Here is a 22499-nt window from a genome sequence, read left to right on the forward strand (position 1 = left end):
GAAAGAGAGAATTCCCAAAAGCCTCCATGCTGTCAGCATAGAGCCCGACACGGGGCTTGGGCTCACAAACCATGAGATCATGACCTGAGCCGACATCAAGAGTCAGATGCTCAACAGACAGAGCCACCCAGGCGCCCATCAATGCATCATTTCAAAGTAGCTCATCCCCGTTGCCAAAATAAATATCAAACAAGGAGTGAGTTAGTTCTTCACTACCAGTGTTCAGGGACGTCGACGTTATGGGCGCCTCACTAAATGCCTGGCACACAATAGGTGCTCAATACATACTATTGAGTGGAAAACAATAATCAGTAGAAAGGTTTTCCTTAAATTACTGTGTTTGGCGTGGGTACCAACATCGATGAATTTACGGTATGTTTACATTTACAATTTATTAAGAGAGGGAAACTGTTATTTCCATCACAGCCGTGGAGATGTTCAAGTATCAAAACAGAGCTGGAAGGGAGAGAATGGACTTTTCCAGACACTACCGTTGTTGAAGTGTCACCAGCTACAGTAAGCTATTGCACGAGTCTAAAATAACTATTTCTTTGGGGCTGGTTAATGATACCTCATTACTGATAGAAGATAATGGGATGATAAGGGCAAGATTCATTGACCTTTCAAAGGCTTTTGATTTAGTAAATGACACTGTTGGATAAGCTAATTAATTTTGGCTTTCCTCCTGTAGTGATGGAGGAGTTCTGATCTCATTTGATTAGTAGGAAAAATCAGGGGCTGTTCTAAGGCTATCAGCCTGATTTATTACTCTTCCTATCTGATGGTGCCTGAGGGCTCAATAACTGATTGAATTTATTTTATTTATTTTAAAATTATCTTTCTGATGCTAGAGATAAGCCAAGGATTCACTTACAGAGCAATGATAATACCACTTCAAATAATGTTTCCCTTAGTGTCCCCGTACTTCATATGTTTTTGCTTCTGAGTCCCTACATTTGCCAACAAGGAAGATTCTGGAAGATAATGGGGAAAACATTGCTTGGTGACAACCCCCTCCCCCCCCCCATGCAGGTGAGGGCAAACAGATCTGAATCTAAGAAAGGCAGGAAGGCAAGTGTAGTTGGTCAAAAGGTCTACCTAATTCTCAGTTTCTAGGTAACTTTAAGCATGGTTCTGCAGCTCCAAAAGCTTGGCATTTTTTCCAATAAATACATCTCTGGCCTCCCAACCCGGGTCCTCCTTTGCCCTACAGAGTACTTGGCAATGGGAAAAAAATGACTACATATATTTATTAGACTGAAGCATATATTTAAAATGTTTGACACCTACAAAAAGCTTGTAATTCTATTCTTCATTGAGTTTGATTCTATTCTTTGCTGACTGAAGTTAAATGGAAGGAATATTAAAGCAATCCTCTTTTGAACTGAAATGGGTTTATTTTTCAGAACTTGTGAGTGTAGATTTATTTCCCTTAGACTTTCAAAGACATACCTATAAATAGTCATTCAAAAAGTTAAGCTGAACTCTAATGAAGAAATAAATCATAGTTCACAGCTAGAATTTATAGAAGATGATACACCGGGCTTCTGACCTCTCGGTTACATATAATAGAGCACAGCACCGAGTTAAAAAGCCTATTAGCCACATACACTTACCACATGACCCCAAGCCATTCTCCTAGGCATTTATTCAAGAGAGCTGAAAGAAAATTTCTGTACACAAATGTTGGCAGAAAATTATGGTAAGAGCCCCAAACTGGAAACTACTGCCATGGCCAGTAACAGATGAATGGATAAAAAATAATAATAATAATGATTGTGGCTCCAGGGCACCTGAGTGGCTCAGTTGGTGAAGCGTCTGACTTCAGCTCAGGTCGTGGTCTTGCGGTTTGTGAGTTCAAGCCCCACGCGGGCTCCTTGCTGTCAGCCTGTCGGCGCGGAGCCCGCTTCACATCCTCTATCCCTGTCTCTATGCGCCCCCCCCCAACTTGTACTCTCCCCATAATAGATATATATTTTAAAAAGTTGTGGCCTGTACATACTATGCTATATGACTCAGCAATAAAAATACAAATTATCAGTATATACGGCATTGATGGAATGAATGAACCAGACAATCAAAGAGCACACACTGTATTATTTCATTTGTATCAAGTTCTTAAAAATCCAAATTAATCTCTAGTGACAGAGAACAGATCAGTGTTGCCTGGGGCCTGGGGCCTGGGGAGGGGAGTAGGCCGGGGCTAGTGGGGGGATCTATTAGTCATGGTTCTCCAGAGAATCAGGACCAACAGGATGTAGAGAGAGGGAGATTTATTTTCAGGAACAGACTCACAGGATTGTGTAGGTACAAGTCCAAAATCTGGAGGGAAGAGTTGTTGCTATAGCTCAAGCCCAAAGGCCATCTGGAGGCAGGATGTCTCCTCACTTGGGGACCCCATCTTTTCTCGTAAGGCCTTGAACTGATTGGGTGAGGCCCACCCACATAATAGGGGACAATCTGTTTTAGTTGGCATCTACCAACTTAAATATTACTCATAAAAACACGGTCACAGAAATATCCAGAATAATGTTTCACCAAATATCTGGGCACTGTGGCCCAGACAAGTTAACCATAAAATGAACCATTACAGGGAGGGACAAGAGTGAGGATTATAAAGGCCATGAGGAAATTTGGGGGTTTTTGCACATGCTGATTATCTTAATTGTGGTGACAGTTTTTATGTGTACGTAAGTTAAGGTTTATAAACCTGTACATTTGACATATGTACAGTTTGTTATTTGTCAATCATATTTCAGTAAAGTTCTTAAAAAACAGAGTCAGTCTTACTCAAAAGGCAGTCACCAGGGCGCCTGGGTGTCTCGGTCAGTTGAGGATCCAACTTCGGCTCAGCTCACGATCTCATGGTTTGTGAGTTCGAGCCCTGCATCAGGCTCTGTGCTGACAGCTCGGAGCCTGGAGCCCCCCTCGGATTCTGTGTCTCCCTCTCTTCTGCCCCTCCCCCGCTCGCATCTGTCTCTCTCTCTCTCTTCCTCAAAAATAAATAAACATTAAAAAAATATATATTTTTCAAAAGGCAGTCACCGAGCAGGCTGGCTGGAACTCTAAAAAGGGAACCTCCGAGGCCCCATCTCTGTGCCTTCTGACTTCTGTAAGCAAATGCTCATCGACAGATCAATGAAACGTTTACATGTGAAAACAATCCATGCACAATAATGGCCCATAAGTTCTACTATTAAAAAATGACGTGCTAAAAAAAATTCAGCAGGTATGGGATACTGCACTTTTGACAGTGCTCTGGGAGTAACGGCAGACTTCACACTTCCGGTATTAACTACTCTCTTTAAATACAGTAGTTTTAAAAAAGAGCCCATTCTTTGGTATGTGGTTATCTGGTTCTGTGAAACAGATAAGGGCATGTCACACCCTGGCATACAAATCCATGTTGACAGGGAGGACGACTTCTGGCAGGATAATTAACTCCTAAATGGAATGAACCACTTGTCTTTTCCTCTCTCTACCCCCCCTCCCAGTCCCACCCCCCCCACAGTAGTAATTGGTAGATAATTATTTTAGAAGCAAAACAAACCTTCAAGTTATATACTCTTTCTTGTGGGAAAAAGAAATGAATGAAATTCATTTCATGGTTGTAAATGCTAACGAGAATCTGAGAGACGTGTTAAATGGAAGTCCAAGGGCTAAGTTAATATCATTTAGGCCCAGTAGGTTCAAGGCCTTCAAAAAGAATGATGAGTTATTCTTGAAAGTCAAGAGACGTTTGAACATAAGAATGAAGTTGACATTTTTAAAAGCTTTTCTAGCCTTTCTTCCGCGTTTTGAGTTGGTGTGACCCCTATGTTGGGGATCACTCATTGATCTTCCTCTCCTATAATCAATTCAGTGAGTTGACTCAGGCCAACACCCCCCCCCCACAAACTTGCCTTCCATCGCAGAATAAAGATAGGGGAGTCTTTGAGAGGCCATACAGGCTCAGAATCTTCCTCAACACAACGCTCCGGGAGGCGCTGACTATTGCATGGGTACGAGGTGATGGAAACAAATTTATTCTCACTGGTGCACATGGCATGGAAGGTGTCGAAAGATCAACTCTGAGGACAGACAGTGGAACCACAGGTTGAAAATATAAGCATACCAAATGCCTCTTCCCCCTTCCAGCGACACCCCTTTCTTAGCCAAAAGGCCATACTCTCTCACCTCTAGAAAGCTGAGGTTGGAGAAAGAAGGACTGATTAAGGCAGAATATTCTCCTTTCCTGCGGGGAAAACGGGATTCTTTAGCCCCTGCTTCCGTTCAAGGCGTCTGCCCGATTCCGGGAGACGTGGCGCTAGACTGTGATCCCTCATTAGTATTCTCCAGGGGGTGGTGGAGTCACTGTCATTAATAACCCAAAGGGAATAGTCCCTCGTGAATCTTACAAACCTCTGTAGTTGTTGAATAATTGATATTTTTTCATAACACTGCTGTAAAGGAGTAAGGGGTGGTCAACCTGCTTGCTTCCACCTTACGTGTCAGGGAGCAGAGCCACAGGAGGGCGCAGGGCTGGGTGTTTGGGGACAGGTCCCAACACAGGGAGAGCAAGGCATTGTCTTTTCTTGTGGCAAGTGGGTTTCTTTCTCCTGGGGAGACTAATTCCCTTACACTCCCCCACCCACCCCCTCCTAGTTTATTACATAGAGGAGCCAGTGTTTCTCCCAGAAACATCTGTCTTCCCTCCTATAACACTGACTGGGAGTTACCGAAATGGAAATCAGGCGCTCTCTTTGTTTTCGTGGGACAACCCACTTATCGACCGCTGTGTCTCCGGCGGCACTAATAACCTCAGTAGGGTTTGGCCTCTCTGGCTTATATAAGAAGCATAAGTTTTCTGTGGATTCTGGGGGAAGCGACAGACAACAGGGGGCCCGGCCGGCCCTGGCTTCAAGTTCGTTTACTTTGCATCTCTACAGGGCAAAGGGATACTTTCTAAAATGCTCGTCTGATTTCCCCAAATTAAAACCCGTGTTTCTGAGCAAGCTTTTCCACTTTCACCCTGGATGCGTCTCCTGTGATCACTTCACATCCAGACAGGAGAAAACAACTTCGGTAATTGCCGACTTAATTGGCAAGCATGGGTCTCCAGGCAGCACTTACGTGTCTTGTCATGCCCGGATGCTGCGCGCTTCTTGGCTGTTCCAGAATCATGTTATTCCCAAGATGGGCACCGTGCATGCCTTTCATTTTCCAGCCACCGTGCTAAATCCCACCCTTGGCTCCTGCTGGTTTCAACGACCTAGACTGTGAGGAGGAGGGAGGGGACACACCTACAGCTGCTGCCATGTCACAAGGAGGCTTCTTTGTGTGCGCGGGGGTTTGTTTGCAAACCCTGTTCCTGAAACTCGCCCACTGGTGGCCCTCAGCCAGCGGGGATCGAAGGGTCCCTCGGGGGTCCTCACAGTACAGGCCCCGTGGGGCTGTGGCAGGGGGACGTGGGCGAAGAATTTCTCAGCAGGCTGACGATGAAATTGCTTATTGAAACTAGAAATAAAAATAATGAAACCACAAGATCACAGAAATCCAAGGATTGTAGACTTGAAAGGGACTGTGGAGAACATCTAGCTTAATTCCCTCTTCTAGGATAAAACGTGGTCTGAGACCCAGTGAGGTTAAAAGATTTTGAAAAGGATGATTTCGTGTTTCTCTTTGCTTTCTTCCTCGAGGGCTTTCAATACTTTTTGTTTGTTTTTGTCTATATGATGTCTTCTTTGAGAATCAACTCTTAATTACACCGGACGTGGGGTGGGAAAGGCAGATAAAAGGGGGGGTCACTCACATCTTTCTTTTTGGACTTCACGCGTGAGTGCACGATAGCCAAGAAATTCAGAGTGTGAAAGAATGAAGCTGTATTCCTCAGACCATCCTCATGTCAGAACGTAAACTTATTGGAAGGGGTCCAAATTTCTCATTTTGACTGCTGTCTATGTTTAAATCCAATCTCCTTTCTTCCTATTCCTCTGAACCCTAATTTAGAGGATGTCAAATCAAGCCATGAGGGATGAGAGCCAATGGTCTCCCTAAACCCTCTGAAATAACTATATATTTCTGCTCATGTGAAAAATTAGGTATTTATACATTTATCACCAATGCAGGCCACAGTAATGAATACAGGGTGTGAAAAGATCAGTAAAAATTCCAAAAAATCTCAGAGTTCTTCTTGCTTCTGCTTCAGATTCAGCACTTATTTCTAGCATATTCACTATTCTTTTGGAATCATAGACCTTTTGGGGGAATCTGACAAAGATATGGTTCCTCACCCAGGAAAAAAATATATCCACACACACCAAATTCTGTTTATAATTTTTAGGAAATAGAAAGATAGTGGGTCAAGAACCCCTATTATAGATTATCTGTAAGAAACTTAGTCCATTTTTCTTGTGATTTAATAGGTGAACTTGTGTTTAGGGTCAGGCTGAACTGGAGGTAGGTCAGCCAATGTTAAGAATTGGGATTTTTAGCTAGAACTGATGACTGAGTCTAGTGAAAAAGCCACGAGCCAGACCAAAGATATTGGAAATAATCAAGACTTCTTGCGAATTGGCATACTGGAGATTCATCAACGAAGAATTTTGGAAAACTCAATGATAATTACCTTACTGGTGAATGCGCATAAAAATACAAATGGGATGAAAAGTTGTTAATGAAATGTTTTTGTAAATTTTATTATTTCTATCGAACCAAAAGCATGGGGTGCCGATGTGGTTAAAGTAAAAGGTTTTTTTTAAACCACCCTCCCACCAAAGGTGAGCCAAAGGTCAAAATAATATAATCCATGTAGCGTGTATATATTCCAAGAAAAGCAGATTACGTGATGTAGTTGCAATGCACACAGAGTGAAAGAAAATAGATGTTGTGCACTGGACCTTGAGAATTCCTAAGTTTGTTCTTTGATGAAATTCCAGAAACAGTTAAGAGGGGGATCTGGAAGAGGAGAATCCACCCGTTGGATGGATTTTAGGAATTGTAGAAATACCATTTAGGAATGGTAAAAAACAGAGGGAAGACACATTTCTTTGAAAGCACACACGCTTTGGTAATTATACAATACAAGGACACACTGCAAGTTATGAATTTAAAAAGCCATAATTTAATGCAATTATTTATGGAAATATATATATTATATGTATATAATATATATAATATATACCTTGTGGGGGGCATGGGACCAGACAAGATAAATAAGGAGGGCAGTAAACCCAGTTAAATATAGATAATTTCTACCATCAACTAGATATACAGAAAACCGTTAAATAATAACACAAGGCGGCATTTGAGTATTGGCACACGGAGTGATTTTAAAAATAGAACAAGAAATGTGAGGGAAGAAAGGGATCAGCGGAGACATATGTGAGGGAAATTGCTTGGTAGGAGCTGGGAGTTATGATGGATAGATCTGAGGTATGGAGAGGGTCTGGAAGAGAGTCGGGAAGCAAGGCCTGCTGTCTTCAGCTTTAGCAGAAGGCTGCACTTTCAGGGGTAGGCTGAAGGAGGTACTGTAGTCTGTTGCCAGTCACTGAGGGGCACTAAGGAGCTGAGGACTTCACAGCTCAACTCCCAAAGCAGTAACTTCAAAGGCAGACCAGCATGTCCGCTCTCCCCCCCTCCCCGCCCCTGCCCCAGGGCCGCATGGGGGGCAGGTACATTGCAAAATCAGGGCACGCCTGATGCTTGTCCAATTAATTTGGTGGAAATATTGGCCACCAGGATTGTTTGGTGCCATGTAGACAAAAAGAGAGAATGCAGTGGCCAAATCTGTCACGATTATCAAGCTATTCTTTTAAGATGTGCAATTACAGATCTCACCTCTTACTGTGGGGCTTTGAGGATGTTTACCTTAATGAGAGTGTGGGAGTAAGGTGTTCTGGGGGTGGGAGGGGAAGGTTATATTTTTCCTCAAGGGAAAAGGATGGTCTTCTCCAATGGAGATTCTTACCTGGCGATTTCCAACGAAGAAGTGAGGAAAGGAAAGACTATTATTTATTTCTGGGAGGTGGGGCTTGCAAGGGAGTGGTTTATAGGAGGTATCCCAGAGTACACCGCGGGACTTGCCCCAACAGTGTCAAACAAATAAATGTCATTGGCTACTGAGATGATTTATCTGAACTGAATTCTTTCAGGTGTCAAAATGCTTTCTAGTTTTTTTTAAAAACACAATTTGGACTGAATACCTGCGGAACATGGTTTGGATTCTTCAGTGGCAGAAGGTCCCTGCCACCACGGACTTCAGGGAAGAGTCTCAGGTTTGCTTGCTTTCGTTTGTACTTTTGAACTACCTATTCTACCTTCTGATAAACAAACAAACAAACAAAAAATCCTTTTTTAATGTCACTAGACATGTACACAGTTATAAATGCAGCCAAAGACACCAATTAATGGTATTGAGTAGGCCTTTCCAACTACTCAATCCCTGGAGATTTGGAAGTGCCCTATTGGCCAACTGGACTCTTGATGGCCTTATTTGCCACTCCCTGAAGGTAGCTGAAAAGATTTCAATGGCTACAACTTTGTGAATTTATTTTTAGTTCTATTTTTCATGCTCCTTCTTTTAACAGCACGTTTTCAGATAGGCGTTCATAAGTTCAAACATGCCACTTTGAAACAGGGATTAAACAAATAAGAAGAAAATGACACAAATAGCACTTAGATATGCAAAAAAGAATAAATAGGTCCAATCATTTCCATTTTCGCTTTTCCTCCTCAAGAATTGGTTACAGGGGTTTTTGCATGGGAGGCTAAGCTCTGTCTGTAATGTGGATTCAGAAACATCCGTTTCAGTATGAAGGGCTAGAATCTGTCCATACATTTGTGTTGTGTGAAGCCACTCACCAAAGTTGAGTGATGGGCCCGCTAGACCCAAGGGCTGTGTGTTAGGGTTAGAAAGAAGGGTAGAAAGAGAGGTGGTTGTGAGGAACCATATCAGCTGATCGACTTGCAGCTGGGGACCTGTGAACCCACGCCAACGTCCTGGAGTGAGAACGCTTTTCAGAGAATGAGTCAAGAGAATAGATGTGGGCATGTAAGATCTCTGAAAGGTCCTGCAGCAGAGAAGCGTGGCCTTGTGTCCCGTGGAAAGAATGAAGCAGAGAAAGAAGGCAGCACCTGCACTCCCATGACCCTCACCACTCGTGAGGGGTCAGCTGCACACATGAATGTGGAACAGAGCATGGGGCTCAGTTCAGAAGATGGAGCCCCCTGCCTCTTTCGGCAGTGAAGGAACAGGAAAGGAGGCAGACATCAGAGATCTAGGTGCTTTTCATGTTGAGGAAAACCCCACGAAAGTGGCCAGGAGGCACCTCATGTGACACTATAGTCAATCTCAAATCTCTGCCCCCTTTGGAAAGTTCTTGAGGGATTAGAGACAGTCTCTCAATCCTCCAACTGGGGATGGAGCCAGAAATACTGTTATTTTTACCCCAGGAGAACACGGGCCACTCGTATTCTCAGTTCAGGCCAAGAGTCTTAAGGAGAAAAATGTTTCTCATATCTCTGATTTCCACTGAATAATAAACCATTTCAGTGTCATTGAGTTCTGCCAGGACTAGACTCCCAGGGTTTGAATTCTCCAGCCATCTGGCTTGGGTCAGGTGATTTCGGCTTTCTGCACCTCAGTTTTGGTTTTCTTTTATCTGTAGAGCAGGGATAAAGTCGCTACCTTATCGGATTGCGGATCAAATGATATGAATGTAAAACGCTCCCATGATGCAGTTGGTGGTGCTGGCGACCCCTTTTGCTCACCTTGCGCTGCTGGCTGTTCAACTGGACCCTTCCGCCTGACCAGCACCTCTGTGCTGATGGCTCACTTGCTTACACCTCCTGGCCCAACCTCAAGCCTGAATCCGAGGTTTGTTTATCCACGGTCTACGTGGCCGTCGGAGGGATGCTAAAGAGAAGGGTGAGCATTGTCTAGATGCTTCCGTCTCCAATGCTACGTGCTACTGCAAAGTTACCCTCTGTGCCTCAACTGCCTCGTTTGTTAATTGGGTACTAGTAATACCTATTTCTGGTGTGTTACAAAGACTAAATGAGTCAAATACTGATAAAATGCTTAAACCATGCTCGGTCCATAGTAAGTGCTCAGTGCATTCTGGATCATATTATCTCTAGTGAATTTCTTATAGGTATCTTGTTTCCTGCCATGTCCAACCCCATTCACTCATACAGTGATTCAGCCAGCAGTTACAGAGCACCTGTTCAAATGCCACTGGAGACATGGTGGTTAATAATACAGGCTTTCTTTCCTCACAGAGCTGACCCTCCAGGGCAGAGGAGCAAAATAAATAAGTGAATACACACTGAAATCCGTTTCCTTCTCTCTGCCAGCAGTCAGGCTCTGTCACATGGCTCTATCTCCTGCCTCATCTCGCTCATGGCCTCTTCCCCTCACACTGCTGCAGCCACACTATTTGTCTCTGTTTCTCCAGTGTCCCAGGCTTATTCCAGACCCTGAACACACTGCTTTCTCTGCTGGGGGCATCCTTTCCCCTAATTTTCCCATGGTTGGTTCCACTGGGAGCTCACTCCCGATACACTTCTGGGAGGAGGCGTCCATGGCGTGACGTTGCCTAGTGCTCACCCTCAGCAACGTGCTGGGTCTTCATCCTACTGACTCTCTTTCTGGCACTTGCCTGCTCTGAAGTCATTAATGTTTTGCCTCTTTATTGTCTACTTGCCACCAGAAAAAAATGGCATGAGGACAAGGATCTTCATCTGGTGTGCTGCTTCGTCACTTGCCTTCTCAGCACTTGGCCTTGGGAAATGCTTACCAATATTTACGCATATGCGAATAAATGGATCCTCATGTACCACCGTTCCCCACCGGTGAGGTCTAATCAACACGTCTACTTGGTCCGGGTCCCATCTGAAAAGAGGGTCTCACATGGTCACGACTCAGGAGTGGCAGCAAAGCTGGCACCTGTCCAAGCTCCTGGGAGACCTTACCAGCAGCGCTAACCAGGAAACAGACCTGCTGAGGGACAAGAAGCGACTTGTCTAAAGCCACTGGGCAAGTCAGAAGCAGAACCAGGATGGGCCCAGCATGTCTGTCAACCCCCAGTCCAGGGTATACCGCCATATTGCACGTGGCCTTGTCACACCCAGTCCTGAGCAGAGACTTTCACTCTGTGCCACACACAGTCCGCTCGGCCCCACCCACGGGGACACTGCAGGCACCAGCTAATGGTGGGGCCCTGTGTGGCTCGTGCTTGCTGGGCAGTGATCATGGTGGGTGGGAGCTAACCTCAGCTTCCAGGGCACTGTCACTGTGGACACCGAAATGGCATAGCTGAGTTAAGATGAGTAAGTGACAAATAAAGCCAACTTTTTACAAACAAACAAACAAACAAAGGAGGGCCTCACATTCAGACTCTAAATGAGATAATGCGTTCATTAATGGTGTGTGTGAAAATATTATTAATGAGTATAAAAGGAAGCTTCAAAATGTTACAACTTGTATGATCTTGCTTGAGCATTTCCTCATTTAAAAAAAATTTTTTTTAATGTTTTATTTAGCTTTGAGGGAGAGTGGGAGCAGGGAAGGGAAGAGACAGAGGGGGACAGATGATCCAAAGGGGGCTCTGAGCTGTCAGCACAGAGTCTGATGCAGGGCTCAAACTCACAAGCTGTGAGATCATGACCTGAGCTGAAGTTGGATGCTCAACCGACTGAGCCACCCAGGTACCCCTGGCATCTCCTCATTTTTAAATGTAAGTGGCCCTTGCTTTGCTGACTGTCTAAGAGGCTGGCATCAGCCATTTCTCAAGTGCTTTTGAACTCTCTTCTTTCTCCAACTGCTGCAAACCCTCACTACACTGTCTATTTTTAAGGAGACAGAGATACACCCCTTGTCAGTGGTTCCTCTTGAACCATATGTCCATAGAACAGTACAATCAGATATCACACATTCAAGTACAAGTAGTGAGGTTTGGTTCAACACGCACACTTTAATATTTTTAAATAATTACATATGAATATATTATATGTAACAGATTTATATGTGTTGTGTATAATGTCTATAATCATTGTTATTATCTTACCTATCTAGTCATTTATCAAATACTACTGAGCTTTTGCTCTGTGATAAGTATCATGTTAATTTTTAGAGATGGAAAAGAAAATGACAAATGAAATTCAGGAGTGTGAAATTCAATGAAAAAGGTACGTATGAGAAACATATGATCGTATAGTATGGGCATCACAAGTAGATGAATATACACAATGATATACAGATACAGAGGGGAGCCAAGTTTCTGCCTTCAGTCAGGGAGGCTCCACGGGGAGAGTGATTTGAACTGAGCCCACAGCAGGAGTTTTCCCAGCAAAGAATGTTGTGAATGGCAATCGTGAGGCACTCATGGCTTGTATGGTGGCCGAAGAAATCAACAAGTTTGAGGAATGTGGTGGAGACACAGTACGTGGTGACAAGCAGGAGCAAATGTCAGAAAAAGGGTAGACTGTTGCTGAGTTGAAGGTCCTTGTTGCACTGAGTTTACATTTTATATTCTGGAAAGCCGACAGAATATTATAAGCTTTGGAGTTGCTTGATCACCCCTTTTGGGAAAGATTGATATGATATGTGATATGATATGATATGATATGATATGTGATATGATAAAGGGATTGAACTATGCATGTTTGGAAGTCGGGACTAAACTATGGTCAGTAAATCCTGATGGAAACTGTTTTAATACTTTGAAGAAAACATACCAGCATCACATAGTGTTAACGTAAAGGGAGAACCGTGCCAAAGCCTTACAATGGATACCATTTGGTTATTAGTGAGAAGTCAGAGGTTGCAAGTTTCCGAATTTAGAAAGCTAGATGACAACGAGGTTATTAATTGAGGCCCAGAATATAGAAGGAAGAGCATGATTTAGGAGGAAGAGAATACCTTCCATTCTGTACCAGTGGTTCCACATATTGTAGTTAGATATTGAGATCTAAATGGCAGAAGGGAGTAGGGCAAGTAATTTGGTATTCAGACAGATGGTACTTCCCAACACAAACAGAGTGAGGCTATGCTGGGCAGGGGAAGAGGATCCAGGTTCAAAATGTGTCATGATAGACCCATGTTTTGAAGAAGGAAAAACTGCAAGGGCCTGGGAGATGGAGAAATATACAGATGCAATGAAAGCACTAAGCAGCCAGCAGCAGAGAAAGTATTAAGTGGGAACTTCTGGAAAGGAGAATGTAGAAAATAATAGAATCATAATCACAGTGGAGAGGTATGATGAAAATTAAGGAGCATGTACAAACCTGTGAGTTTAATTTTTAGGGTCACTGAGAATATGGTCTCTTTATGGTCCTTGTCTTATTTGTTCTCCGATAATTTGGCTTTCTCCAGGCTCCCTTTCCTGTGTGTCTTCATATTACTCCCACCCCCTTCCTAGTACTTAAGAAACTTGAATGAGTCATTGTTCTTTTCAATTAAAAGAGGCGAGCCTTTATACTGCATGTGGGAGAATAAGCTGATTTAAGAAAAAAAAAAAAAGCTTTGCATGAATATGTAACTATGTAAGTTATTGTAACTGTATGTACATATGGATCCAGGAATTCCAGAGGAAATAATCAGAGATGTGCAAAAGATTTGCCTATAAGGATGGATATTGATGAGAGCGTTGCTTTCGTTAACACAAATCTGGGAAATATCTAACTATATACAATAAGGCTAAATACTTTAACATGCATGTACCATGTGGGAAGGAAGGTTACATTATGACATAATATGGTACTAGGCAAAATTAAAAAGGTTTCAAAACTGTGTGTATTGTAAGATTCAATTAAAAATACTTATCTATTCCTAGAGGCAGGCTGAGCCACACCAAATGTAAAACACATGGGTTGTCCTATGAGGTTGGGACCTTTTCTTACTTATATACTCTAAAATAATGATTGTGCATCAAGGTTTTAGTGAGAGAATCATGAAGCAAAATCTAAAATGAAATGCAGGGGCGCCTGGGTGGCGCAGTCGGTTTAGCGTCCGACTTCAGCCAGGTCACGATCTCGCGGTCCGTGAGTTCGAGCCCCGCGTCAGGCTCTGGGCTGATGGCTCGGAGCCTGGAGCCTGTTTCCGATTCTGTGTCTCCCTCTCTCTCTGCCCCTCCCCCGTTCATGCTCTGTCTCTCTCTGTCCCAAAAATAAATAAAAAACGTTGAAAAAAAAATTTAAAATGAAATGCAGAAAGGCAAAGACGGAGCTCATTGATGCCATAGCTGAGAGGGCTCAGGAGGGGAGGGGATCTATGTTGCCTGATTAAAAATCATAGCTTAGGGGTAGGGACAGAATGGTTCCATCGTATCCTGCCTTTAAACCCATCACTCTGCACTATATATTTCTTTCTGTTTATTTGTCTTTTCCAAGCAGCTTTCAAGTCTGTGGGAGCAGAGGTATTTTTCATGGAGAGTTCCTGGAACAGTGTCTGACGTAAACCGGCAAATCACCAGATACTTGATGGAAAGATGAATAAAGAGGGTTACTCTAGGAGAAGAGCAGTGATACTTCTCCTTGACCAGAGAGAAAGAGATAGGAATCGGTCTGAAATTGATTTATTCAAGTAGAAGGGGGTGGAAACTGAGGGCATGTCTCCAGGGGGAACCTTACATTCTTGTGGGTAGACATAAAGGTCATGTGCTGTGATGAGGGTGCTGGGGGATGGAGACAAAAGTGAAGGATAATCACCTTGAGTCAGGGTCCAGGATGCCAGTGGCTTTAAGGGACAGCGAGATGTCCTCCTGACCTGTGTGACTACTTGGGAAGGTGGGTCTGTGGGAGGGGTCAGGGGGTGATTTTGGCTTTGCTCTGATGAGAATACATCTACAGAGTTTGCGTATCCTGCGGAAGTTTGTGCTATGACCACCCTGTGTGTCCTGGGATGGAAAAATCCTTGAGCAGAGGGTGTTTCCTGGGAAGTGTCTAAGAGGGATATAGTCTGTCACTCATTTACATGTCTCCTTACTCACTTGGCAAGCGGCCCCTCTTGCATGTTACTTACATTCTTCCCTCTCCTGACATTGGCATTCACCTTTGTGTGTGTGCTCAGTTACTTGGAATTTGGAGCCCCTGGGTGTGTACACCTTTCTTTTTCAAAATAGGATCACATTAATTGTGACAGCTGGTTTGTTTGTGAATGTGGCTGTATTTGTTTTCCTGGGGCTACTATGATAAAACGCTACAAACTGAGTGGCTTAAAATGTCAGAAATGTTTGCCTCACAGTTCTGGAGAGTAAAAAATATGAAATCAAGCTGTCAGCAGGGCCATGGTCCCTTGAGACTCTGGGCAGAATTCTTCCTGCCTCTTCCTAGCTGCTGGAAGTTTGCCAGCAATCTTTGGCATTCCTTGGCTTGTAGAAGCCTCACCCTGATCCCTGTCTTCATCTTTACATGGTGTTCTCCTTGTGTGCTTGTCTGTCTCTATTTCTGAACTGTTTTGATAAGGTCAATGGTCATTTGGGGTTAAGGGGCACCCTAATAACCTCACTTTACACTTCCGTAAAAAACCCTCTCTCCAAATAAGGTCATATTCTGAAGTATTAGGGGTTAGGACTCCAACGTACATTTTTGGGGGGTACACAATTCAAGGGCATTCAAGGCCCTTGGGTTGGTTCAAGTATTTTTGAGTTTCTCCCAGTCTTGCATGAAAGGATTCTAAGAATCTAGTAGAACCTTCACTTTCTAACCGTGGGAATGCATCCTAGGCAGTAAACCCTGCGTGGCTTTCTGTTCTGTCACTGGTCAGAAGGTTCATGGTCACCTGATTCTAGGTGATCTTGTGAGGCCTCCTCCAACCTGACTCTGGTTGGTCATGTGAAACCTGCCACGGTAACACTGCCATGTTTGCCCAAGATGTATCCTTAATGGAACATTTTTCAGATCACCAAAAGGAAAGAGCCAGAACCCCACAGCTCCCATTACAGGTGGTTGTCCATTTTGTTTGCCATCAACTGTCTACAAGTATGGCTGCATTTTGCTGAAATCAATGATCCTCATAAGGAAGGTGACCATAAGACCCAATTCGCCAGCACAGTCTCGGTTTATGCCTGTTGTCCACGTATAATTACTAAAGCTTTCCACTTCTGGTCCCAGGGGGGATCTGATTTGGTAGCAAGGTTGGGGAGACATCTCTAACACCCACCTACCTTTACGGCCTTGGCAGAACATGATGCTTGTGAATTAATTCTCCAGCTGTCTTAAGTGAAGGTATAACAGGGTACCCCGTATGATTCTGGTGGAGGGAACCCCAAACAAGCATATTGGAGCAGCAGCGGAACAACCCTGCATCCTCGTTAGCTATGGAGAGAGAGAAATAGCCCGCTTTGAAGGGAAACTGGTGCTTGAATGAGTAGCTGTATGTACAATGCTGTCTTGATGCCTAAAGGACCTTTCTCCACATTACAGGGCTTAATAGCTACTCTAATCTCTACCAGCGGGCTCCTTGTAATGACAGATACCCGACAGATATCATGTCTCAAGGCTTCAAGCCAAGTTCAGTGTAATATGGTAAATTTTTGATGACTCTGATTCCCATATTTGTTGGTGTCATTTGTGTCCGTTACGGCAGTCTTAAGAGAAAGTAATTTGAATTATCCTAAATAAATGATGTACAATGATATTGAATCAAAATGGAAAGACCTCATTATCTTTGGCCAACTTTCAGATTGATCAACCCAGACATCAGCTTAACCCGCTGTAGGTTCACTCGCTGATGATGAGATGCCTTCAACTCACCCTGCCCCTCAAGGTAGGTGTTCACAGCATTTGTGCCAATTTAGTTATAATTAATATTTACGTGGCCTTTAATACTTCATAGGGTAAAGAACTACCCCATTTCTTTTATCGCTATTGAAAGCTTAACATCCTTTAGTTTCTTGATTGACATGTGCTAGGCATCCAATGTTTGCCAGACTGACTTTAGGCCTGAGCTTCCGTTCATCCACATTTAGGATAAATGCTGGTATTCCATTAGCCTCCTAAGTAGTCAACACCTCGTGCGAATTGAACGTCGGGCTCTTAGAGGCTACCCACTCTTAGGCGGGTCACACATTAGATTACCTCATGTGTTTCCTGTGAACTGTCAACTGTGTCTTAATTCTGTGTGCGTAACCTCGGACCTGGCCAGTGGCCTAGGATAAAAGCTACCACCAACTTACCACTTAAAACGTTGCTATCTTCTCCCAGTTTTCATGGGTGTGAAGTACAAACAAGATGCTGTGGGTCCTCATCCCGGGTTCTCATCAAGGTGCGGATCCAGGTGCCGGCTGGGTCTGTGGTCTCATCCGAGGCTGGTATCTCTGCCCCAGCTCGCAGGTGTTGTTGGCAGAATTCTGTTCTCTGTGGTCGTGGGCCTGCGGGCCTCAGCTCCTGGAGGCTGGCTGCCGCTCTCTGCCACATGGCCCGCTCCACATCATGGCTGTTTCCTTCTTCAAGGCCAGAAGGTGGGCGTTTGCTGCTGATGCTCTGATGTTTGTGGTCCATGGATTTGGGCCCTGTGTCAGGCTCTGTGTTGACAGTGTGGAGCCTGCCTGGGATTCTCTCTCTCCCTTTGTCACTGCCCCTCCCTTGCTCGCTCTCTCTCTCTCTCTCTCTCTCAATCTCTCTCATAAACATTAAAAAATTTGGGGGGGGGCCTGGGTGGCTCAGCCAGTTGAGCATCCAACTTCGGCTCAAGTCATGATCTTTCAGAGTTTAAACCCCACGTCGGGCTCTGTGCTGACAGCTCGGAGCTTGGAGCCTGCTTCAGATTCTGTGTCTCCCTCTCTCTCTGCCCCTCCCCTGCTCATGCTCTGTCTCTCTCTGTCTCTCAAAAATAAATAAATGTTGAAAAAAAATTTTTTTTTAATTTTTTTCAAGTGCTTCCCTGATTGGTCAGATGCATTCAGATTAATCTCTCCTTTGATTAACTTGAAGTCAACTGATTGGAGACCTTAATGACACCTGCAAATCTCTTTCCCTTTGGCACATGTTCAGAGGTCTTACCCATGCCCAAAGGGATCTGTTGTAGAGAATGTGTACACGATGGGGCAGGGATCGCAGGGGCCATCGTAAAACATGACATCCCCTGTGCCACCGAAGAGAGACAAAACTTTTGTACGCATCTGCACATTGTGCACTGTGTTACCTCCACCCGTGCCCGGATCATGAGGATTAAGTGACACAGAACATTCATTCATCAAAGCACCTAGCAACATGGTCCGGCTCCGAGTGACTTGTTGAAAAGAGCCACACCGAACCGACCAGAGGCTTAGTATTGCTTCACATTCCTGCTGCAGCAGAATGTAACATATTTTAAGTGCCTTCCACTCTTCCTCCCAGGGTGCCCAGGGAGACGGATGCCTATACCGGGGAGGAAAAAGTGCCTGCATTCCTGTAGACTCCAACAGCATTCCAGTCTCTATTGGTGTGGGTAAAATATAACAACGTAATATTCGGGGGTTGAGGGGGACATTCAGACATCGTATCCCAAACATATAACAACTAGTAAGGTACCAGAAACTTCCAGTAAGGACAGCCCAGATTGCTATGTGGAGCTGGACCTAAAGACTCTTTGTGGGGCCAGACATTAACTCTTCAGTTACTGGATAATCATGATGTTCCATCATCTAAGGTGGGGCCCAGGGCTTATGAGTAGTTTATTTACCTAAAGTTGTAGAGATGTTTGGATATTTTATCAGTTGGTATGCAAGACATGCATACGGGCTAGAGATTGGCCCCGTTTGTAGTTTAAGAATATTTACCTCCAGGCACCTGGGTAGCTCAGTCGGTTAAGCATCTGACTCTTGACCTGATCACGTAGTTCGTGGGTTCGAGCCCCGCGTCGGGCTCTGTGTTGACAGCCCAGAGCCTGCTTCAGATTCTGTCTGTCTCTCTCTCTCTGTCCCTCCCCTGCTTGTGTTCTGTCTCTCTCTCTCAAACATAACAAAAATAAACATTAAAAAATAAGAAAAAAAAAAGAATATTTACCTCCCAAGAGAATTCTCAGGAGAGGCAACCTGTTAAAACCATTTTCAGGGCTAGTGATTAAACCATGAGGTTCTGGGGGAAAGGTTGTCTTATGCAAATGCCTTGATGTGGTCCAGGTCTTTACGGTGGGGAAGAGAGAAAGACTTGCAGAGAATAAAAGGGGGCCGTTCCGGAGTCCAGCCAGCTCGTCTCCCGTGGGCCTTGTTCTGCCTCCAGGAAAACCTCTAACATCTGTTACACGCATCACTTACATTGCCACAGAGCCCCGGTACCGCTCTCGCATACACGCGACCACGGGAAACTGGCTTTATTAATTAGAGTGCTTGCCCATTGGAACTATTTGCTCCCATTCATAATTCATCGACATCCTTGCTAAATAAATATTGGGGCATTCATTCATCCCAAGCAATTATCTAAAAGAAGCTACATCCATCACAAGGGTTCATAAACTGGGAGACTAGAGTATGAAACATTCTGATTAAAGGAAGCCTACTTTGAATGGCAGGTGTGCCCATTCTCATCCATATGCGTTAAGTACTTACCAATACTGGAAATGAGGTGCCAGCTGGGACGACACATTGGGACACAGCAGCAGGCCCTCCCTGGCGGAACGCAGCTGGCACGGTGGTACATTCAGAAGCTCCTGTCACCTGTGATCAGTGAACAGCAAAGGTTCTGGGTGTCCGCACTGAGGCGCTTTCATTCTTCCCCTTGCGCCTTGGGGGAGAACAAGCCTGGGGTGCTGGCAGCGTGCCTGGGTGACTCAGCCCTCTTGTCTTTGTCATAGATGGATACCAGGGTTCCACGAACCGCTCCCACGACTTGGGCACCCAGCAGCCACGCTGGCCCGCTCTCAACACTCACTGAAAGTCAGGCAAGGTTGAAAATCAGGCTCAGCACGTATTCCAGAATATCAGAGATCAGAGGGTCTGCACGGGAGATTTCTGCCTCCTTCCAGCTCTCAGAGCCTTGAAGGAAACCTTTGCACCAGCCTGGCCCTCTTCCTTCTTTCTGCTCTGAATGGCATGTCGTTAGGGCTTCTTCTAGGGCTTGAGTTGGCTCCTGAGCTACATCAATTATGCATGGAAACAGGCAGTTTCTTGCCCTTCTTTTGCTCTTGCAGGGTTACAGCAGCCTTCCACGTGAGGTCCGTGCCTTCTTGGGTATTGTAACAAGATCCTCCTGTTGACTTGATGTAGAGGCTCGGGCAGCTGTCCAAATGGCTTCTCTGTACAATCTCCTTCCTGCTTTTATCCCTATGAAAATGGCCTCCTTATCATTATCCTCGAAAATATTATTGATTCTGGTACAGGTCTATGCACAAATATCCATGCCACAGTCGGTCCTGGAAACTGTTTTAGAAACCTCAGCTTCCCACCGAACTGTTGCCTTCTCTGGTTCCACCATTTACTAACGGATTGATACAACCTCCATAATTAAGTCCTGATGTTCCGGAACACCTTGCTCCTCCCCACTGCCTGATATTGTACCGTACATTGAGGGGGCTGGGGGAAGATGAGGAATGAGACATTCCATATTCTTAAACATCAAATAAAAAACTCAAGTTTGTTTCTAACATTTCACAGGACCCTCTCACTAAAAGCAAGTTACTTTCCGTTTCCTGGTTTGAGCAAAGTGGTTTTGAGCCTCTGGGGCCAGCTCTTGGGGAGGCGTGGGACGATCGCTGCTTGAGAAGTTCATGACAATGAATGTTGATAATGAGGGTTTGAAAAGTCAGCACCGTTCTAATGAACTTGTGTGAAGTGTTTTTCAGAATAGAGGCTGACACACAGGCACCAGGTGCCGGCCATTACTAGTCTGTTACTGGCTCCATATTGGAAGGCCCGCGTCGTTTGGCTTCCCACCTTGAACAGCAAAATAATACGGTCTGCCTGCCGCCTGCTTGTCATGATGGATGGTGGAACACTTGCTTGGCCCTTGGAAATTTTGTGTAAGATTCATTCTGAGGATTGAGCGGCTTTATGTGTTTTATTTGTTTAAAAGGACACAGAATTGGAACATCGCTTCTGGGAGCGTGCTTACCAGTCGAGCACAGCAGCAAATTGTCAGTCACAATTAACATCAGTGAAGGAACGATTACTGAATCTTTTCTGATGCGCTGTGTCGCGTGACACAGCAGCGTCGCACGGCTAAATGACAAAACAGCAGGTCGCTGTCGTAAAGTGAAGGGTGCGCTGTTACTCTCCATTCTGAGAGCCGCTATCGCCTCCTCAGGAGGCTTTTTTCTGGAGAAAATAACAAGTCAAGCCCGTGTGAGGGTCTCTGTCCATCTTCAGAATTTCCAACAGCCGCTTCCAAAGGAAGAAATATAACATTCATATTAGCAATGGTTTCTTTTTTTGCGAAATGTGTATTTTGAGAAAGGGCGTCTTTCAGATTCCAGAAGATGGCCTACTGCTTTGTGATGAGTCATCGCGAGGTGTCAATTGCCTGCATAGCATGATTCAAAGTAATGTCAGCAAAATAAAATTATTATAATGATAACACCTTGAACTCATATAACATTTATTATGAAGAGTATAGAGACGGTCATATAATCACATTTACTTGTAAAGCCTCTGAAAGTCAGCGGGATGCTATATTCCAAAAGACGGTAATACAAAGAAACACTCTGTAATTCTAAAGTTGGCAATAAGTTGAGGGTAGACTCATACTTCCTATCTCCTACGAAATGACTCTCCGTCAATAATTGTTTACAAAATACTGGTGTGGAAAAAAATGATGAGTTTTTCTCATTGTTCCTTCCTCCTCTTTCTTTCCTTCATTCTTCCTCTGCCTTCCGTGAACATCTGCTGCAGTTATTTATTCATTCAACAAGTATTTATTGAACACCTACTGCATGCCCTACATTGTACCAGGTCCTGGGGAAAATTTCCTCTTTCTCTTCTGGTCCCAGACACATTGGGAGCCACCAGCTTCGGTGCCGACATAATCAAGTCCAAGAACCACACCGCGTGTAACTACTCATGAAAATGGCACAGAAATGGCACCAAGAAACCTCATCACAAAGATAATAAATCTCCAGAGAGGGTGAACTCCACGTTCCTGAGGAACATGTGCTTTACCAAGAATGCAAGAAGGGCCCAAACAAGATGTAGGCAGGCACAGCCCAGGCCATCAGGACCATCTTCAAGCCCAACGAGATCAAGCCCAAGATCCCAAAGGGTGGCAGCCGAGAGCTTAATCGACTTGCCTACATGACTCATCCCAAGCTCAGGAAACGTGCCCATGCCCGTCTTGCCAAGGGTCTCGGGCTCTGTTGGCCAGAGGCCAAGGCCAAGTCTCAAACCAAGTCCCGGGCTGTAGCTCCAGCTCCAGCTCAGGCTGCCAGAGATGCCCAGGGCCCTACGAAGGCTCCGGTGTCAAAACTTAAGTAGGCTGATATGAGGACAGAAGTACTGGTGTGACCCTGAGATCTGTCAAAGAAGAAAAAATAGAGGAAAAAATTTCTACATCAATGAGGTGGTATCACAGGGGAGATCTATCTATCTATCTATCTATCCATCTATCTC

At 44.5% G+C, this 22499-nt stretch overlaps 1 pseudogene; it reads left to right on the plus strand.

Annotated features, from left to right (window-relative positions):
• Positions 1–19519: 19519 nt before the first annotated feature.
• LOC124508758 (60S ribosomal protein L29-like) lies at positions 19520–22364 on the plus strand (annotated as a pseudogene).
• Positions 22365–22499: the final 135 nt, after the last annotated feature.

Source organism: Lynx rufus, unplaced genomic scaffold (genome assembly GCF_022079265.1).
Source record: "Lynx rufus isolate CCGP_SWC_20201006 ecotype Redwood Valley unplaced genomic scaffold, mLynRuf1.p SCAF_1, whole genome shotgun sequence".
NCBI lineage: Eukaryota > Metazoa > Chordata > Mammalia > Carnivora > Felidae > Lynx > Lynx rufus.